We start from the raw sequence: 21,103 nt of genomic DNA, 5'->3' as shown, positions 1-21,103 counted from the left end.
AAAATCTTACAGTTTCTCAGCATACCTATGAAAGGTTCCAAAGGTCAGTATGCCATTCCATTTACAAAGCCAAAGCTAGTGATGCAGAAATAGGTCTCTTACTGAAAATAGACCTGGTGACTAACTGCACGACCTTGGGCAAATTACTTAACCTCTCTAGACTTGTTTTCTCATCTGTGAAATAAGAGGATCGAACAATATGATAGCTTATGTGACAGTTCTAAATTTGATTACATATCCTAAGGTGTATAAATTTATACCTTGAATATTAAAACTCCCTAGGAAATTAAGGGAGTGTTGCAAAGAACTGTTTTTTACAATTATGTGCTACTTGGTACATGTTGGTAATGGTTCTCAAGTTGCTATCTTCATATTTGTTTGGGGAGATTAAAATTCCTTGAGGATGGTGATCTCCAGATTTCTATGTGGTTAATTGCCCAATAATGTCTAGTAAAGTGTTTTGCATGTGAACATTTTCAGGATACAAAATGATGATCATTTAAAGCGTCTCTTGCTAAATTATCAGTTTATAAGAAAATTACACCTTCATTAAGATTCATCTTTCTTCTTCATCAGTATTTAGTACATACTCTGGCATTTAACAACCACACGTATCAATCTCTATGGCAGACAAATTAGAATTCGCTTCTTTGACCGAAAAAGTTGAGACATTTAATAGAAGCAACACTGGAAATCAAGAATTTACTCAGTAAAAACCACCTGTGATACTTGGGGGCTTCCCTTGTGGCTCAGCTGGTAAAGAATCTGGCCTGCAATGTGGGAGACCTGGGTTCAATCCCTGGGTCTGGAAGATCCCCTGGAGAAGGGAAAGGCTACCCACTCCAGTATTCTTGCCTGGAGAATTTCATGGACTGTATAGTTGGATACAACTGAATGACTTTCACTTCAAAAAACTTGGGGCTTCCCTCATAGCTCAGTTGGTAAAGAATCTGCCTGCAATGTAGGAGACCCCAGTTTGATTCCTGGGTCAGGAAGATCTGCTGGAGAAAGGATAGGCTACCCACTCCAGTATTTTTGGGCTTCCCTGGTGCCTCAGCTGGTAAAGAATCCACCTGCAATGTGGGAGACCTGGGTTCGATCCTTTCTCTATACAATGCTTGCTAGACTTGAGGATCTTGACACTAACTTACAGCAACTATGCAAGCTGGGACTCATGAGTCTTTACCCAGGACTCACGGGTAAAGAGTTCTGAAAGAATTCATAACTGGGGTAAGAGCACAAGCCTCCCTCCCTTCTGGGCCCCAAACACCAACACGTATCCACATGCTTCTTGTTGCCATGCGTGGACTAAATTTCTTAACATGTAGGAAAGAAAATGTAATGCCATCCTCAGCTCTGAAACAGACAGCCTGGTAATTCACAAGTGTAACCGGTTCTAATTGTGCTAATAGCTCTGTCCTTTCTAGGAGAGTACATAGAAACCGGCTCCAGCTGTCCTGAGGACCTAATGTTTCATTCTTTGTACAAGCTTGACAAGTTTTCAAATGTCAATAGCATTAGCTATGATTTCCATAATGTAACCAAAGCAGAGGTGCCCTGAGTCTGCCAGGATTTTAAAAAAGGTGGGTGAGGCACATCCCTAAACACAAAGAGTTTCAAGGATAAGGCATTTTGATTGTCAACCAGAAAAATCTCACACATACACACAGAGAGGTGGGAAGCAGAGAAGCAACAGCCACTGGTTGAAGTGGTAATCTCAGAAAGGGGCTGCTCCAGAGAGAAAAGAAAGGTGAAGAAAGACACAGCATGTGCTGCTGAGGCCCCAGGCCCAGATAAAACCTCTCCCCCAGGGCTGCCGCACAGGATCAGTTCCCCTTTGAATGGCACCCGGCAGTTACTGCTCACTTTAAGACTCTGACTGGGGCTTTTTGATTTGACCTAACTCAGGGGATTTCATAGGACATTGCCATTGCAAGTGTCTTTCACAGTTCAGCTTAAAAAAGGGCACTGTTGTAAGTTTCCAAGGGCTTTATTAATTTTTCTAAAGGCCTCTCCTAATCCCTTGAAACACAAATCATCTTCTTTGAAGTGCTTATATTACCACTATTTTTGTCTATTTTTCATCATCAGTTTTTAACTAGTTCAATCCTATTTTTAGGTTTGAGCGGTTTGTCCACATTTCCTTATCCATCTCATAAAACTCTGAAACTTTGATGAGATTTTCAATTTACACAATTCTTCATTGTCATAAAGAGTAATCAGCAACAGCAGTTACAGATCTCTTAAAAAGGGAGAACGAAAAAACTGGCAAAGCAAACGCAGGCAGTGAATATAGGAGAGGCGGTTTCATAAGGACAAATTTTACAGTAGTTCCTAAGTAAATTTTTTTTCATGCTATAACCATTTTTGCTTTGCAATTCATTTAACAGGAATTTTTAACAGCATTATTGTTATTACTTTTCTCTGTATGATTTTATACACGTAGCATAAGAAGTTAAATACAGAGTTTGCTTATTAGGCATGATCATATTATTTAGTACAAATGGAATTAACTGCCTTTTTTTCCATGGGAAGATAGTTTAATATAAAAATGCCTTCATTCGTATATTGAGGGATTAGTTCTAGAGTCAATTAGACTCTTGTTTGCCATCCTCCTCGGCCATCTGAGACTTTAGGTCAGGCCTTTGCCCTTACCCCACAGTTTCTTCATCTGTAAAATGGGCATAATGATATTCCTCATCTGTTTGTAAGAATTCTTATAAGTGATCAGCATCTATAAATGTCAGCTGTTACTCTGCTGCTGCTGTAATAAAATGATGCGGATGCCCTTAGGATGACTAAAAGCAAATTTCTTTTTTCCCTTTTTAAGGAATAAAACTACCTTTTAAAACATTAAAAAGTATCCTTTGTCTCTGAAATTAAAATTTGGATTAAGAATTGAGGAACTAGATCTTAGTGAAGGACTTCCTAAATAATCTAAATTAAGGACTTCCCTGGTGGTCCAGTGGCTAGGACTCTGTGCTCTCAATGCAGGCGGCCCATGTTTGATCCCTGGTGGGGAAATGATGATACCACATGCAGCGATTAAGCCTGGGTACTGCAACTATTGAGCCCTCATGCGCTAGAGTCCCTGTGCCACAACTAGACAACCCCATGTGCTGCAATGAAGAGTCAGTGTAGCCAAAAAAAAAAGAATTATATCTGTTGCGGCCAGCACAGCAGGTAGGGATCGAAAGGAGTTGATGCACAATTTGGGGAAAAGAAACTAGAGACAGAATTAAAGTTTTAAAGATGGGACCGGGGAACTCAAGACCTCTTGGGTCAAGAGCCTTGCTCCTCGGAACCACATCACTTTTATTTAGTGTCTTGGCAAGCAGAAAGCATCTGCTAGGCTACGATGAAGTCAGCCTCCTGTGTCCACGGTCACGTCTCCCATTTTATTGATTACTTTAAACCATCTTTACTATTTTCTTGTACAAGGGCTATCACCTAGCTGGAGGTCATGGACCCATATTTGCGTTTGGAAAACATCTTAGTGTGTGCACAAGCAGCATTCTGAACTTGCGCTGACCCGGCGTTCCAAGGTCCATACTATGTTTTTCCTTAGCTTAGCAGGGCAGGACAACCCCAGTTGATCAACCCAATGTACTTTTATTTGGGTAATGCTGTATCGCTATATTTTGCTTTTCTTCTTTTCCCATGGTTATTTTCTCATGGCTTAACCAGAGCAACAGGTGGCTATTAACCCCTGCATATATCTTCAACTAATATTCAGTTTCTATAATTCCAAAGTACTTATAAAGAATAAGGCAAATTGAGAAGTTAGCAAAATGTTATTTTATGTTAATTGAGTCTAAGTCCTCAGTTCTAATCCTACTTCAAATGCTATTGGAGTTAAGTAAAGTGTTATCTAGAGAAATCTTTGTACTCCATATATTAGATGAAAATGAAGCCACAGAAAAGAAAAAACAACATGTTACATTCTCTCCAAGGACAAAATAACTTAAAAGTGAAGAAGCAATGATTTTCCTCTAAAGCTCAAAATTTTTTAACTCCACTGAACTAACTACAAATTGGGGTAAAGGGGAGAATAATTCTCAAAGTTTGAATATATCATAAGCTCAATTCCTCCTTTCAAAATATTCACCTGGTTAGTCTGTGTTTGGCTTTGAAAATGCATAAAGGAGAGTCTCTATCTGTGGAATTCTCCAGGGAAGACTGCTGGAGTGGGTAGCCATTCCCTTCTCCAGGGATTCTTCCCAACCCAGGGATTGAACCTGGGTCTGCTGCATTGCAGGCTCATTCTTTTCCATCTGAGCCACCAGGGAAGCCAAAGAGTCTAGGTAGAGGGAAATCAACATATTAACAACATACATCCTAAAGATATTTTAGCATTTTCAAACTGCTTAGCATCTTATTTAATACATACGGCTTGCATTTCTCCCTTTGAGGTAAGATTTGGCTATAAAGAGAAAAATCTGCCTTCATTGTATTAATATCTGTTGCATATCAAAACAACAGTACCCAAACATAGTGATTTTTTTCCCATTTATTTTTATTAGTTGGAGGCTAATTACTTTACAATATTGTAGTGGTTTTGTCATACATTGACATGAATCAGCCATGGATTTACATGTATTCCCCATCCCGATCCCCCCTCCCACCTCCCTCACACTGTGGGTCTGAGTTTGAGTGAGACTTAGCTTGGTCCTCTCTCCTGGGTGTCACAGGCTGCAATCAACATGTCAACTTGGCTGAGCTTTCATCTGAAACTCAACTGGGGAAAGGTATACTTCCAAGTCTACTCAGGTTGTTGGCGGAATGACGCTCCTTGCAGCTGTAAGACTGAGTTTCAGTCTCCTGCTGGAAGTCAGCTGGTGGCTGTCCTCGCCTATAGAAGCCCCTTGTAGATCCTGGCTACCCCAGGTTCCCCAGTGTGCCTGCTTGCCCCCTCAAAACCAGGAAAGGAGGGAGAGGGGCCTCAGCATGACAGACACTGCAGTTTTACAACACATAACCACATACAGGTCATTACATACATCCTGTTACTTTTGCCCTGCTCTATTGATTGGAAGCAAATCACCATCCACAGGCAAGCTTCGATCACAGGGTGCATGAGCACCCGCAGGCGAGGGCAGGGAGAACCTGAAGAATCTGTCTGCAGGACTTCCCTGGTGAGCCATCCAGTGGTCGAGAAACCGCCTGCCAATGCAGGGGACATGGGTTTGACCCTGGTCCGGGAAGATCCCACATGCCACGCAGCAATAAAGATCGCGTGTCACAGCTACTGAGCCAATGCTCTAGAGTCCGTGTTCCATAAAAAGAGAAGCCACTGCAGTGAGAAGTCCACACACCGCCGTGAATAGCACCCCCTCCTCGCTGCAACTAGAAAAAGTCCTCACACAGCAACAAAGACCCAGCACAGCCATAAATAAATACATACATTTAATGCATTCTATTAAAAAAGAATCTGCACTCATGTATTTTAATACTTAGTAGATTCACTTTCAGTGGAAGAGAAGGATGACAATATTGATTTTCTTAAGCCTAAAATGTCTACATTCCACATTTTCTCTTTTGTCCTCTCAATAATTGAGTAGTGGCCTTTTTGATGTATTATTTTGAAATGATGGTGAACACTAGCTATACATTTGCCTATAATTCACATTTAAAAACAGATTTCTTTTCATAAAAACATATCTTTCTTGGCCTAGTACAGAATAAGTGCATCAGGTTCTAGAATTGTGGGTGCTTAGACTTCTAGTTTTTTCAGCACTTACTCAGTGGCTGGAGGCTGGCTGCTGAAAAGAGAGTATGACACAGTCTTTTCAAGGATCTTTCACTGGGAAATCCTTCAGCCTGTGCCAGGAAGAAGAGACATCACTATCAAACACTGGGCTTGCTGTGCATTCCTATACCTCTGAATTCAAGATGGACCAGATATTTGTCCTAAGATGACATAATTTACCAGCAATATGGTGAGATGGTGACTTTATCTTAGTTCAACATTCATGCAACACCACTCTTTCTACAGGCTTAAACAAATTCAAGGTAGTCCTTGTGAATTGTAGATGATATGATCATGATTATGGATGATGCTGTGTGTGATAGTAAAGGGTTAAAGAGATTGCCAAAGGCTATATGGAAAAGAACTTATAAGTAGGCATGATACCTGCAATTCTTGACATTGAGTTCACCTTTTAAAATGTGAGGCCGTGCCATCCGTTTTCTAATCTACTGATATGCAGTACTCATATAATACGATGTGGAGATTACTGGCATTATTAGTAACCAATACCTCACATCCCCATAGTTTTCACATCTTCAGAACATATTTATAACTATTATTTCACTTTAGTTAAGTAAAAATGGAATCAAGGATGATTTATTTACCTCTATTGCTTTTCAGTATGACTTTTATTATATGTAGTGAGTTTTATCTCTCTTTTGCAATGGAAATTAAATTACCATCTTTTCTTTAAATATCGGCTCCAACTATTCTTCGCCTGAAGAAGCCTTCTGAGAGCCTTCTGGCCTCTGCTGGTGTATCCTTCTGCTTTTGTGTCTTTGAACAGAAGAGCTCTGCGTTACTCCCTTACTCTGAACATTCAGTTGTTTTCAAGGGTATTTTATATTTCATTTGCTGGATGGGAGGCTTCACCAAGGGAAGAGATTTCACTTGTTTTTAATTTTGGTTGGGGTTACGCTGTAATGCCTCATAAATGTACTCCTGCTTATAGAAGCATTCGGCAAAGGGATCCGTGATCTCACACCTGGTCGCTGATGAAAGGATCTTCAGAAGACATTTCCCCTACTTGTCCTTCCGTCTCTGTGGTAGGCTGAAAAAAGTGACCATCTTTTTCCCACCTTGGGTACTGATACTCATTTTACAAACTATTTGCAGTACTTTATTAATATTTTAAAGCACTATATAGTCCAGCATATTTTCTATTAATAAAAGGTGATTTTTAAACTTTTAAAAAAATAACAGAGTTTTTTTCCAAAATTTTATATGGAAATCTCAATATATAAAAGAGATCAAAGCCATTTTGCTCTAATGAAGGGATGGCGGTGGATGGGAACAGGTCTAGCTTGCCTGCCACTACCCTACCCCAGGACCTTCTCAGAGGCCCCAGGAAGTATTTGAAACTCTCTCTCCAAGGTAGTAATTAGGGCTTCTCTGGTGGCTCAGAAGGTAAAGAATCTTCCTGCAATGCGGAAGACCCAGGTTCGATCCCTGGGTCGGGAAGATCCTCTGGAGAAGAGAATGGCTACCCACTCCAGTATTCTTGCCTGAAGAACTCTATGGAAAAAGGAGCCTGGCGGGTTACAGTCCATGGGGTCACAAAGAGTCAGACATGACTGAGCAACTAACACGTTCACACTTTTCACTTTCAAGGCAATAATAACTTCCGAGTCTCATTCCCACCAACCACTTGGGAGCTGGCCATGTAGCCAGGTTCGGATGTCCACAGCAAGTTGCTATTTTACCTGGACAAGGTGACACTTGGCTCTAATTTTCCAGGAATGCTGATTAGTTCATGGTGATATATTCACATTAGCATTATGTTAATGTTATTGACATTGTCAAGGACTTTGAGATATCTTACATTAGCAACTTCCCTCAAGAATGACAAGAGAAAGAATGATCTGGCTGGGTCATCCCAAGTTTAAAGACAGAACTAATCAAGTGTTTTTCAAACTGTCATCTGTCGACCCAACCAACTTCAATGGACATATTTCAAGGGCATAACAACTGACAATGCTCACAAACAATGTTTCAAAGCAAATACTTCATCATTCATTTACAGATTTTAAAACTGAGATTCAGAGAAGTTAGATAACTTTGCTGAGGTCACACAGCCTGAAAATGGCACCGCTGGAATCTGAACCCAGGTCAGTCTCGCTCCAAGGCATATGTTCTTTCTAGATTTCTCCAAGGAGGTATGCAAGGCCCCTTTGGAGGCACAAGTTGTAAAACCCAGATTTACCTCTTAATTGCCAAGTTACTTAACCTCTGGAATGGCAAACAGATGGGGAAACAGTGGCTGACTTTATTTTGGGGGGCTCCAAAATCACTGCAGATGGTGACTGCAGCCATGAAATTAAAAGATGCTAACTCTGTGGAAGAAAAGTTATGACCAATCTAGACAGCATATTAAAAAGCAGAGACATTACTTTGCCAACAAAGGTCCATCTAGTCAAGGCTATGGTTTTTCCCATGGTCATGTATGGATGTGAGAGTTGGACTATAAAGAAAGCTGAGAGCCCAAGAATTGATGCTTTTGAACTGTGGTGTTGGAGAAAACTCTTGAGAATACCTTGGACTGCAAGGAGATCCAACCAGTCCATCTTAAAGGAGATCAGTCCTGGGTGTTCATTGGTGGGACTGATGTTGAAGCTGAAACTCCAATACTTTGGTCACCTGATGTGAAGAGCTAACTCATTTGAAAAGACCCTGATGCTGGGAAAGATTGAGGCAGGAGGAGAAGGGGACGACAGAGGATGAGATGGTTGGATGGCATCACTGACTCAATGGACATGAGTTTGGGTAGACTCCGGGAGTTGGTGATGGACAGGGAGGCCTGGTGTGCTGTGGTTCATGGGGTCGCAAAGAGTTGGATATGACTAAGCGACTGAACTGAACTGAACTAACCTCTGGAAGCCTGTTTACTTGCCTGTAAAACCAGGAAACCAAAAAACCTATCACATAGGCCACAGTGAAAACTAAATGAGTTAACACATAAATGGTGATCACAAAAGTCCCTGGAACAATTGTACAGTACATATTCTTAACCAGGGTTGTCATTTATTAATAAATTTAAGTTACAAAGGGCTTCCCTGGTAGCTCAGCTGGTAAAGAATCTGCCTGCAATGCAGGAGACCCTAGTTCGATTCCTGGGTCGGGAAGATCAGCTGGAGAAAGAATAGGCTACCCACTCCAGTATTCTGGCCTGGAGAATTCCATGGACTTGTATAAGTCCATGGGGTGGCAAAGAAGTCAGGCAGGACTAGTGGCTTTCACTTTCACTTGAGTTATGAGCCAGGCCTTCTACAGTAGTTCTGTGCTTCTCTGTATTTTATCTAGAGTTGTATTTGAAGAAATCCTGGCTTCTGCAAAAGATGAGGACAAGCTGTGACCTGAGACGAGTTACCTCTGAGATCGCTTTGTGTACACTTATGGCCTGTACATTCCTACTGAATTAGTTTCATGCTTAGAAAATACCAAGAGGTCACTTAGCTCATCTTCACGCTGTGGCCTGGTCTCTTCTGAAATTACCTACCTCAGCTGGAAATATCTCCAGAGAAAGAGGTTTCATGGCTTCCCCTGGTAACCGATTCAAATGTCAGACGTGGACAGACCCAAAGCCATGAGCCGGTACCGTGCTGTGTGCTTCACCGGGTCAGGAGGTCGGGAATACCTAAAACCTTCCTCTAGAGGCCTGGGCCACTTTACAAAGGGGCTTCTGGAATTTCAGCTGGCATCCTTCCTTCTAAATCAATGCCCACTCCATTCTTCCTTTCATCGGTCCTTGGGATTAATGAATATCTCTATTTAAAACTGTATCATCTGTTTACAGGAGAAAAAGGTTATGTTCCTTTCAGAACTGCAGAGCTCAGTGAGGAAGTGATTTACTGCCAGCTGAGCCCTGTTAAGAGAGCAAACTGGGGCTGTGCCGGGGCAGGGGGTGAGTACTGAACTGGTCACAGTGAGGTGTTAAGAAAACCTCTAGCCTGGGAATAAGAAGAAATAGATTCTGCAACACTGACTTTACATACTGACTTTTTATCTGGCCTTAGGAAGATAAAAAGTGTGTAAGGCTTTACACACTGACTGTTTATCTGGCCTTAGGCAGACCCATAAAAAGGGGATGAAGATAACTATGCTGCTTATTTTAGAGGCGTGTTGTGACAATCAACTGAGATCATGTTAAGTGAAGCGTGTCAGTGACTGGAAGATGCTATGTAACAGGTGGTTCCTGGCGTCGGTGGTGGTGTGAGGACGTGGACATCACCAGGCAAAGTCTCTGACCCACGATCCCAGCAGCATGACCACAGGTGCCTCAACTTTCTGAGCTCCTTCCTCCTTTGCAGAAGAGGGTTTGCGTCGAGAGGTGGTCCTCCCAGCTGGCCCTCAAAGTAAGGACCTGGCTTACAGAGACAGGGAAACGGAACCTAGCCAACTAAGGGCAGAACTTGACCCAGGAATGCCCAATTCTCCTTAAACCTGGGGTCATCGCTGCATAGAACAGCCAGCTTTCCTGGCTGCTACTGCAAGTGCTGGTATCAAGGACGGTGTTTGAGTGGGTCTAGGCTAGGACAAGGCTGTCTATTTTACAGGTGCCCCTGGTCAGGGCTCTGAGGCAGGGTGTACACCCCATAGTGGTCCTTCTGAAATATTTGACCCTTGCCACCCGCCTCTTTATTCTGGACCGAGAGCAGCGCTGCTTTCCTTCTCTTCAGAAGCATCACAACTGTGGTCAACCACTCTTTGCTGGGCTAGATGTGAGACCCCTAAAACCCCCATCTCCCCACCACACCCCTGCCCCAGAGGGATCCAGGGCATCCTCACATCACTCACTGACTCTGCCAGGCAGCCTCCCTTTCTCCTGGCGAAGCAGGTCTCTCTCCTGGGGCACTGGTCCAAGCTTCCACCTCCTCTCCCCTCCTCCTTTCACATCCTCCCTGCCTTCACCAGGAACCTGCACCCTCCCCGACCCTAGTGGGAACCCTCCATCAACCTTAGACTTAGGATTCCTGTCATCATGATTACTGGCATTTGAAAATCACCCTGAAGTTGGATACTGTACAGCTATGTAAAACAAGTCACATTATTACTTTCCTTTAAAAGAAAAAGAGCTCAAGAATTGAGAGTAGAGAGAAAAGCCTTAATGGATAATGATAGACAAAGTGTATCAAAAGCTTACCATGTGCCCAGCATCAGATAACAGTTTAAAAGGATTATATCCTTTAATCCTCCATACAGACCAATGGGTTAGGCATTACTCTTATTAGCTCCACTTAACAAATGATTACACTGAGTCTGTAGGGACATTCTATCAGTCTACTTTACACACTTAATAAGTGGTAGAATCAGGATTTAAATCATATATTGCACTGCCTCTGTGAAATAATTAAGCAATGGCTTTCTACTGCTAACTGACAGTATATGCATGAGAAAACAGTGACTCTGAATTAATACAGATGTACGACAAAGCAAGATAAACGGATAATAATCCTAAGGGGAAAATGAAATTAAAGATCTTCCTTGGGATCAAGGAAAATCAAGGTTTCATTAAACAGCAATTAATACTAGTCAAATTAGCAACCAGGATGTTAGCATTTCTTTCTATCTTGTTCTCCATTGCATTTGCTTCAAATAAGCTTTAAAATATTTGAGGTTTGCTGATGATTCACATCTTTTTAGGAGGAGCACACAATTGGCTAGACCATGCGCTCAGTCTCTTCAGTCGTGTCCGACTCTTTGCGACTCCACGGACTGTAGACCACCAGGCTCCTCTGTCCATGGGAGTTTTCATGCAAGAATATTGGAGTGGGTTGCCATTTCCTCCTCCAGGGGATCTTTCCGACCCAGTGATCGAACCTGAGTCTCCTGTGCTTCCTGCATTGGGAGGTGGGTTCTTTACCATTGAGTCGCCTGGTACACACAGCCTGCTACTGCTATTAGTAAGGAGTTAAGGCTACAAGAAAATAGCAAACATGACATGATGGTTTCACCATCCCGATGTGTCCAGGATCTCCATGCCCATCTAAGATACAATGAGTAAGAATTTCTCATGGCTAACATCACACACTTCTAAATGCTTGAGAGAGCCCAGGCCTAGGAGCAAGAAGACCTCACATCCTCCAGAAAATGCCTGCCTCCCCCACGCCTTCTCTGGCTTCCAGATCTGGGTCTTCATATGCGCAGCCCTATTACACAAGCCTGTCCCTAGATAATGGGAGCTTTCAGGCAGAGACATAGTGGCAATTACATTAGCGTGCTCTTCAATATATCTTTTAAAACAAGCCATAGCTCTTGGAGTAAAAATGTCTTCAGAAGAAGTCCCACAACCATCTTCTCTGAAATTGATTTCACAAAATTTAGAGATAAATTACAACAAGTATACTTTTTCTAAATATTTATTTTTATTTATTTATTTGACTGTGCTGAGTCTTTGCTGCGGCATGCAGGATCCAGTTCCCCGATCAGGGATTGAACCCAGGGCCACTGCATTGGGAGCTTTTTGTTTTGGCCACTGGACCACCAGGGAAGTCCCAACAAGTACACTATTTTTAAACACATGTACTTTTTACTTTTAACTGTAAACAATGAAATAATGAGAACTCCTTCATTAGGAAGATGAGACACAGGCATTGATTAAAACGCCTTCATTAATATCATGGATTAATGGCCAGCAGGAGTCCTTCCTTTGTGTTCACCCTTCCAGATTTGAAATGAGAAATATCATTAATAGGCCTCATTTGCAGGCTGGCAGTGGGTTGCTCCACTAAAAGAATGAATGATGATTAGTTCATCTGAAGAGGAGAATGTTTATTGCTCACAGTTGGGAAGCTAGACCATTAAAGCAGTCCACTGCTCTTTCCAAGAAAGGAAGGGTACATTCATGTTGTCCTTCTCTTCAAAGCCCATCCTTTAAATGAGGGTTATAGAGGAGGAAATGCAAGCTTTTATCCAAATGATAACTGATGTCAAACAACCTAATATAGAATCAATTCCATTTGTACTAAATCATCAGAATCTGACACTTTTATTTATTTCCCTAGACTCATTATTCATGGCTTTTCCTTTTCCAAGAAAAAGTTGGCAATGCCTTTATTCTCTCATCAAATTAAATTAATACATATTTTCCTAGTACCTACCATGAGCCATATATCACACCAGCAGGATACAAAGGTAAATAAGGCATTGTTCTAATCTTCAAAATCTCACCCTAGAATAAGAGGGAGATTTAGAGACGAGTTGTACCAACAAAGGTAGCTAAAACCGTACAGATAAAGGACAAAGAAGCAACTGATTGATGCTACTTGGATGAGTCAAGGAAGGTTTCAGAGCAAAGAAGATGACTGAGCCAATCACTGATGGGTACTTGGTACTTTCCAAAAAGAAGGGCATTCCTACAACAGGCACCAAGGTCCAGAGGCCCAGTATAATTAGTCCAGTGTGTTATGTGTGCAAGAAAAGTATAAATAGGAAGGGAAGTTTGGAAATGTAAAGTAATAGAAGGACGTATATCAGAGTTAACGTCTGATCTTGCAGCAGTGAATAGTCACAAACCGATGTTTTAGAAAAATCACTGGTGAGCAGCGTGGAGAGTGAACTGGAGAGGGCTGGTAGGGAGCCAATGAGACACCTGTGGGAGTGGTCCAGGCAGGCGGTAGTCCAGGCAGGCAGAAGGTAGGAACTAGGGCAGGAGTGGCAGGGTGGAGAAAAAAGGTCAAATGTTTTCTGAAGGAAGAATAAAGAGGTGAGCATCCACTGATACACTTGAGTTCTTTGAGAAAAGGATTATAGAATCTGCTACCAAGGCCAAGCTCACTCTGCTCGCTGCAAGATAGGTCAGTAAACCGAGAGATGAGGTGTTGAGGCAAGGAATATGAGTTTATTCAGACAGAGAATATGACAGACTAGTGTCTCCAAAGGAGAAAAAAACCATCTTATTAGTGTCTGGATGCCAGCTTCTTTTATAGAACAGAGAGGGAGAGGAGGTGAGGATGTAAAAAGGCCTTTTGTCTTGCAAAATAGGAAGGGATGTTAATTTATTCTTTTCTGTAGCCATTCACAGGTGGGCAGGCCATTAGGTATGATTATAATACAAAAGGCTTTCCAGGTGGCTCTGGTGGTAAAGATGGAGAAGGAAACGGCAACCCACTCCAATACTCTTGCCAGGAGAATCCCATGGATGCGACAGTCCCTGGGGTCGCAAAGAGTCAGACACGACTGAGCGACTTCGCTTTCGCTTTCCAGTGGTAAAGAACCTGACTGCCAATGCAGGAGACATAAGAGACATGGGTTCAGGTTCCATCCCTGGGTTGAGAAGACCCCCTGGAGGAGGACATGGCAACCCACTCCAGCATTCGTGCCTGGAGAATCCCACGGACAGAAGAGCCTGGTGGGCTACAGTCCGTGGGGTCACAAAGAGTCGGACACAACTGGAACAACTTAGCATGCATGCACATAATTACAAAAGCAACCGAAAGCAAAGGTTAAAGTCAAAGAGACAGATCCAACACGGAGTCAGAATTGGCTCTTCCCTGTTACAAATCCCACAGGAGAATAGTATTAGGGGCAAGGCAATGAGTTCCTCCTTTCCAGAACAGCAATGGGTGAGGTAGAAGAAATACTCTTCATTCATTCATCTATCCCCGGGTACTATTTATGTTTCTATACATTTTAGAGTACTAATTTTAAAACCTTTAAAAATACTTCAAGTGTTTCAAAGTGAGAAAGCTTGGTGGGTGATGGGTAAAATCGTTAGCAGATAAGAGAGACGAGGTTAGAACATCAGGATTACATTAACGAGACAGGACTGCCTGCCCAGAGCAAAGGCAGGAGATGCACGCTCCGATCAGCCAAGACTCCTGCCAGGAGCAAAGGTGTGACACGCTCACTCATGCATGGAGACAAATCAACTTAGACATAATAAAGCCAAAGGATTTGATTAGGAATGTTTGGGATCAGTGACTGGGTTAAAATAACAGGAAAGGAAAGCACAAGGACAGAACACTACTTGATAAGTGGGGGGCGGGGGCGGGCCGGTCAGGGTACACTTTGGTTTGGGTTGATAAAAATAGGTGAGAGAGTCAGGTGATTCTTCCTGGTTTGGTAATAGCCGTGATCGGGCAAATGAGAAAATAGAAGAGGTTAAAAAAAGAGAAGCCAAATGAATAAGAAAGGATGGCCGAAGAGGCATAAGGATAACGGAACTGTCAGAGTAAAATATTGGGGTTGTGGATAAGGGCAGCCTCCTATGTATAAAGGTCAATTTTAAACTTAGCAATGAAAAAGACATTTTAAAGGGCAAGTCAGAGTACAGGCAGAAACGATGAGCTGCCTGGGTCACAAATACAACTAGAATTCTGGCACAGACTTGAGCATTTTCTAGCCCAGGAATGAAATCAAGACACTAAGAGCTGGCCACTGCAGTAATAATCATTACTTGTAATATGACCACTGCTCTAAAAGAACATTAGACTAATTTGGATTTAACTCCCAACAGGCTCATATTTAAGGTAAAAATACAAAAGAAAACAGAGAAAAATGGAAAAACTTGCATTTACTGAACAGAAAGACTCCTCCCCTTCACTACCGGTAATTAACAGACAAGTGGAATAATCTAGCAGGGAAATAGCCAAATCAGTGATTCTAGAATCTCTAACGTACCTATTACAGAGAACACTGTGGACAGGAAATTTAAGGATACAGGCCCTCTGTACCCTCCTCTGTTACCAGTTTATGAGGTCAAACTCTAACAGATACAATTCTATAGGAAGCCCCAATTCTATGGGATAAAAATTTTCCAAAGGATTTAATCCTGCAAGTTAAATATATATAATATTCACCAATGAATTTATATATGTCTTTGCACACACACACTAATGCCTCAGTCCATGCATATATGCATAAGACTATATGAAGACTCAGTCACAGAAGAAACGCCTGAAAAATTCAACTCTTGTCAATTCGGTTTCAGCAGCTGTGCAGTATGAGAAACAATGAAGAGATATATCCCCAAAGGGACAAGCTTGGGCTTCAAAAGTCAAAAAAGAAAGTAAGAATTCACAGCACAGTGGATTTCTGAAACAGCATAGATGGTAGTCAGCTAAGTGACAGCTTATTTAAGTGAATGGCTATCCTACTTTCAGACTTGGAGGGGACATAAAGGTCACCTCAACACATGTTAATTTCACACTTGCTCTGTATGAGACTCAATACCAAGTACTTCAGATCCGCAGAGGGTAAAATGAATTACTGCTCATTGGCGCTCTGTACCAATCTCATCTCTGATCTCTAGAGTATTACCACTTAGAGCTGACAGTGTGTTCAATAGATATTCTAGCTAGCAAATATAACCCATAAGGTTGCAAATTCAATACAATTTAATCCATGACCAAAACAGAAAACTCATTTAATTTGCTGTTATTGTTATTCAGTCACAAAGTCATCTCTAATTCTTTGTGATCCCTTGGACTGTAGCATGCCAGACTCCTCTGTCCATGGGGTTCTCCAAGCAAGAATACTGGAGTGGGATGTTGCCATTTGCTCTCGTAGAGGCTACTTCCAACCCAGGGATTGAACTTGCTTTTCCTGCATTGGCAGGTGGATTCATACCACTGAGTCACCAGGGAAGCCCTCATTTAATTTAGGTACTGGCAATTTTAGAACTAAATGGACTGGTATGGGTGAGTTTAACTCAGATGACCATTATATCTACTACTGTGGGCAAAAATCCTTTAGAAGAAATGAAGTAGCCATCATAGTCAACAAAAGAGTCCGAAATGCAGTACTTGGATGCAATCTCAAAAGTGACAGAATGATCTCTGTTTGTTTCCAAGGCAAACCATTCAATATTATGGTAATCCAAGTCTATGCTCCAACCAGTAATGCTGAAGAAGCTGAAGCTGAACGGTTCTATGAAGACCTACAAGACCTTCTAGAACTAACACTCAAAAAAGATGTCCTTTTTATCATAGGTGACTTGAATGCAAAAGTACGGAGAAACCTGGAGTAACAGGCAAATTGACCTTGGAGTACAGAATGAAGCAGGGCAAAGGCTAACAGAGTTTTGCCAAGAGAACCCACTGGTCATAGCAAACAGCCTCTTCCAACAACACAAAAGAAGACTCTACACATGGACATTACCAGATGGTCAACACCGAAATCAGACTGATTATATTCTTTGCAGCCAAAGATGGAGAAGCTCTATACAGTCAGCAAAAACAAGACCGGGAGATGACTGTGGCTCAGATCATGAACTCCTCATTGCCAAATTCAGACTTAAATTGAAGAAAGTAGGGAAAACCACTAACCATTCAGGTATGACCCAAATCAAATTCCTTATGATTATACAGTGGAAATGACAAATAGATTCAAGGGATTAGATCTGATAGAGTTCCTGAAGAATGATGGATGGAGGTTCATGACATTGTACAGGAGGCAGGGATCAAGACCAACCCCAAGAAAAAGAAATGCAAAAAAGCAAAATGGCTGTCTGAGGAGACCTTACAAATAGCTGAGAAAAGAAGAGACGAAAGGAAAAGGAGAAAAGGAAAGATATATCCATTTGAATGCAGAGTTCCAAAGAATAGCAAGGAGAGATAAGAAAGCCTTCCTTAGTGATCAATATGAAGAAGTAGAGGAAAACAATAGAATGGGAAAGGCGAGAGATCTCTTCAAGAAAATTAGAGATACTAAGGGAACATTTCATGCAAAGATGGGCACAATAAAGGACAGAAATGGTATGGACCTAACAGAAGAGACGATATTAAGAAGAGGTGGCAAGAACACACAGAAGAACTGTACAAAAAAGATCTTCACGACCCAGATAATTATGATGGTGTGATCACTCACTTAGAGCCAGACATCCTGGAATGTGAAGTCAAGTGGGCCTTAGGAAGCATCACTATGAACAAAGCTAGTGGAGGTGATGGAATTCCAGTTGAACTATTTCAAATCCTGAAAGATGATGCTGTGCAAGTGCTGCACTCAATATGCCAGCAAATTTGGAAAACTCAGCAATGGCCACAGGACTGGAAAAGGTCAGTTTTCATTCCAATCCCAAAGAAAGGAAATGCCAAAGAATGTTCAAACTACTGCACAATTGCACTCATCTCACATTCCAGCAAAGTAATGCTCAAAAGTCTCCAAGTCAGATTTCAACAGTATGTGAACCGTGAACTTCCAGATGTTCAAGCTGGTTTTAGAAAAGGCAGAGGAACCAGAGATTAAATTGCCAACATCCTCTGGATCATCAGAAAAGCAAGAGAGTTCCAAATCTACTTTTGTTTTATTGACTACGCCAAAGCCTTTGACTGTGTGGATCACAACAAACTGTGGAAAATTCTTAAAGAGATGGGAATACCTGACCACCTGACCTGCCTCCTGACAAATCTGTATGCAGGTCAAGAAGCAACAGTTAGAACTGGACATGGAACAACAGACTGGTTCCAAACAGGGAAAGGAGTACGTCAAGGCTGTATATTGTCACCCTGCTTATTTAACTTCTATGCAGAGTATATCATGCGAAATGCCAGGCTGGATGAAACACAAGCTGGAATCAAGATTGCCAGGAGAAATATCAATAACCTCAGATATGCAGATGACATCACCCTTATGGCAGAAAGTGAAGAAGAACTAAAGAGCCTCTTGATGAAAGTGAAAGAAGAGAGTGAAAAAGCTGGCTTAAAATTCACCATTCAGAATACTCACATCATGGAATCCAGTCCCATCACTTCATGGCAAATAGATAGGGAAACAATGGAAACAGTGAGAGACCTTTTATTTTTGGCTCCAAAATCACTGCAGATGGTTACTGCACCATGAAATTAAAAGACACTTGCTCCTTGGAAGAAAAGCTACGACCAACCTAGACAGCATATTAAAAAGCAGAGACATTACTTTGCCAACAGATGTCCATCTAGTCAAAGCTATGCTTTTTCTAGTGGTCACGTATGGATGTGAGAGTTGGACTATAAAGAAAGCTGAGCACAAGCTGCTCTGTAGATGAGGTGGAGGTAAAATTTTTCCTCACTGATTAGCCGACATTTTTCTTGCCAGTGATGTTATCATTCATCTTCTGAAGTGAAGTCAACTTACAATATCAGGGTATAGTATTAACTCTAAAAGAATCTTCAGGTTTTTCATGTCCCTGAGAAATCTGTTCATATTGAAACCTATTGAACTCCTACTATGTGTCAGACATAACAGGAGCTTCCAAGCCCTCTGACTGGTCATTTGGGCTTCCTGACGAGTGTTCAAGACCATGTCAACCTATGGTCTTCCAGTGCCTGACTGACAACACTACACAGAAGCGTGTACAGACAAGCTCAATGAATCTTTTTTATTTTAATTGTCTGGTCATTTGTCCACTTTTTCTAACTATCTAACTATCATATATATATATATATATATATATATATACACACACACACACACACACATACATACATACATACAACCATTCTTTTAAAATTTAAAAGAATTGTTGGGTAAAATACAGGTGTGCTAAGTCACTTCAGTAGTGTCCAACTCTTTGGGACCCTATGGAACACTGCCAGCCAGGCTTCTCTGTCCATGGGATTCTCCAGGCAAGAATACTGGAGTGGGCTGCAGTGCCCTCCTCCAGAGGATCTTCCCGACTCAGGGATCAAACCTGCGGGTCTCAGGGATCGAACTTTCTTATGTCTCCTGCATTTGCAGGAGGGTTCTTTACCACTAGTGCCACCTATTTTAGAAAGCAATGAATAATTTTTTAATGTTAAGTATATACCAAACATTGCATGGGCTATACTTCCATTTGAAAAAGCATTTTCTGCCTCTCTGAAATTCAAGTTTAACTGAGCATCCTGTATTTTATTTGCAAACTCTGGTAGAGCTGAGCTCTTCAGGATATGAGAGAAATGTTCAGAGTGGGGGTGGGAGGCGAAAAGGAACCCAAACTGAAGATCTTTCTGAATGACTGCATATTGTAGAGGCTTCCCATGTGTTTGTTCCTCCTTGTTTCTCTTCTTTTCTAGCCCTTCTGCTGGGCCTTGAAGAAATACCAAGAAGTTTATGTCCCTGTCCTCTGTGAGCATACTACTGCTAAAACAAGTACAGCCATATAATGAAATATGACATGTGCTGGGGCCAAAGAGGAGGATAAAAACCGTCATTCAAAAAGATACTGCACCCCAATGTTCACTGCAGTATTATTTACAATAGCCAGGACATGCAAGCAACCTAAAAGTTCATCAATAGAGCAATGCATAAAGAAGGTGTGGCATATATATTTACAATGGAATACTACTCGGCCATAAAAAGGAACAAAATTAGGTCATTTGCAGTGACATGGATAGACCTAGAGTCTGCCACACAGAATGAATTAAGTCAGAAGAAGAAAAACAAATAACCGCATATTAAAGCACATATATGGAATCTAGAAAAAGGGTACAGATCAGTGTATTTTCAGGGCAGGAATAGAAATGCAGACATAGACCATTCTACATTCTACATGTGGATACAGAGCGGGGAAGGAGAGAGTGAGATGAGTTGAGAGAGTAACACTGACCCACATACACTATTGCGTGTAAAACATGCCTAGTGGGAAGCTGCTGAGTAACACAGCGAGCTCAGCTTGACACTCCGTGATGCCCTAGACGGGTGGGATGAGGGGGGCGAGGGGGAGATTTAAAAGGAAGGGGATTACACGTATACATATAGTTGATGCACTTTGCAGAAACTAACACAATATTGTAAAGCAATTATACTCTAGTAAAATTAAATTAGAAAAAAAGAGAGAGATCAAGTCTGGTTAAACATGCAACCTTATCTAGTAAGCAAACATTCCTTAAAATACTTCCAACGCACAAAGACGTGAGATAAAGCAGGGATCCACCTGGAGCACTGTCAGTATCCTTCACATCCCTCAATATATATTTTGAGGTTTACCCTCTATTCCCTAAATTATTTTATACAGGTAATCAGCTCAGTCTCTTATATTTGGACTCCGTTAAGCTGGGATCAAATATTAAATCTCAACTAGGATTTCATAAAGTCCATAAAGGTGGCCACAGTTAACCAGGCCACAGAAACTGGGGAGCCATCCCAGCAGCCGAAGGACACCTTCATTACTTCTGGGGAACATCTTGGGGTGAACATTCTCTTTTCAAAGACGCTAAGCACAAGGCTTATATTCTCCTCTTCTGCAAATCACATTTGCAAAGGTTAAGTAGGCAAAATTATTAAACACACACGTTCAAAACACAGATTTTATTTTTTAAATAGGTGTAAAAGTTTTCTATAATCTTCATGAAAGTGAAGGTGTCAGTCGCTCAGTTGTGTTTGACTCTTTGCAACCCTGTGGACCGTAGCCTGCCAGGCTCCTCCGTCCGTGGGATTTCCCAGGCAAGAACACTGGAG

General features: G+C 41.6%; 1 protein-coding gene and 1 long non-coding RNA gene across 4 annotated transcripts in view; one reads left to right on the top strand and one right to left on the bottom strand.

The window, feature by feature from the left end:
• LOC122683986 overlaps positions 1-16,483 on the top strand; it is a 28,859-nt gene extending 12,376 nt beyond the window's left edge. The window contains exons 2-3 of the long non-coding RNA XR_006337897.1: positions 9,981-9,985; positions 16,392-16,483. This is a non-coding gene — a long non-coding RNA (uncharacterized LOC122683986). The remainder of the gene's footprint in view (positions 1-9,980; positions 9,986-16,391) is intronic.
• The window catches only part of GRIP1 (glutamate receptor interacting protein 1), a 735,313-nt gene that overhangs the window by 469,264 nt on the left and 244,946 nt on the right, over positions 1-21,103 (bottom strand). The gene's annotated exons all lie outside the window — the stretch shown is intronic.

The sequence above is a fragment of the Cervus elaphus genome, chromosome 3, assembly GCF_910594005.1.
Source record: "Cervus elaphus chromosome 3, mCerEla1.1, whole genome shotgun sequence".
Lineage (NCBI taxonomy): Eukaryota > Metazoa > Chordata > Mammalia > Artiodactyla > Cervidae > Cervus > Cervus elaphus.
This window is presented reverse-complemented; position numbering and strand designations above follow the sequence as displayed.